Here is a 252-nt window from a genome sequence, read left to right on the forward strand (position 1 = left end):
ACTTCTTTCAAATTTAACTTTTGTAGATATAATATATTATATGATTATTTATACACACACACAAATGCATGAAATTTTTCACCCACAATTCATTCAAGTGTAGATTATATTTTAATTAAATTGTATATTTTTTAACATATCTTTAAATATATTCAGCACGATTCTGTCATTTTATGTAGTTATTTTTATAAATTTTAAAAATTATTTAGTACAATTATAAATTTATATAAAATTAAACTTTCGATTTTATTT

The sequence above is a fragment of the Solanum tuberosum genome, unplaced genomic scaffold, assembly GCF_000226075.1.
Source record: "Solanum tuberosum cultivar DM 1-3 516 R44 unplaced genomic scaffold, SolTub_3.0 scf00616, whole genome shotgun sequence".
In the NCBI taxonomy this organism is placed as follows: Eukaryota; Viridiplantae; Streptophyta; class Magnoliopsida; order Solanales; family Solanaceae; genus Solanum; species Solanum tuberosum.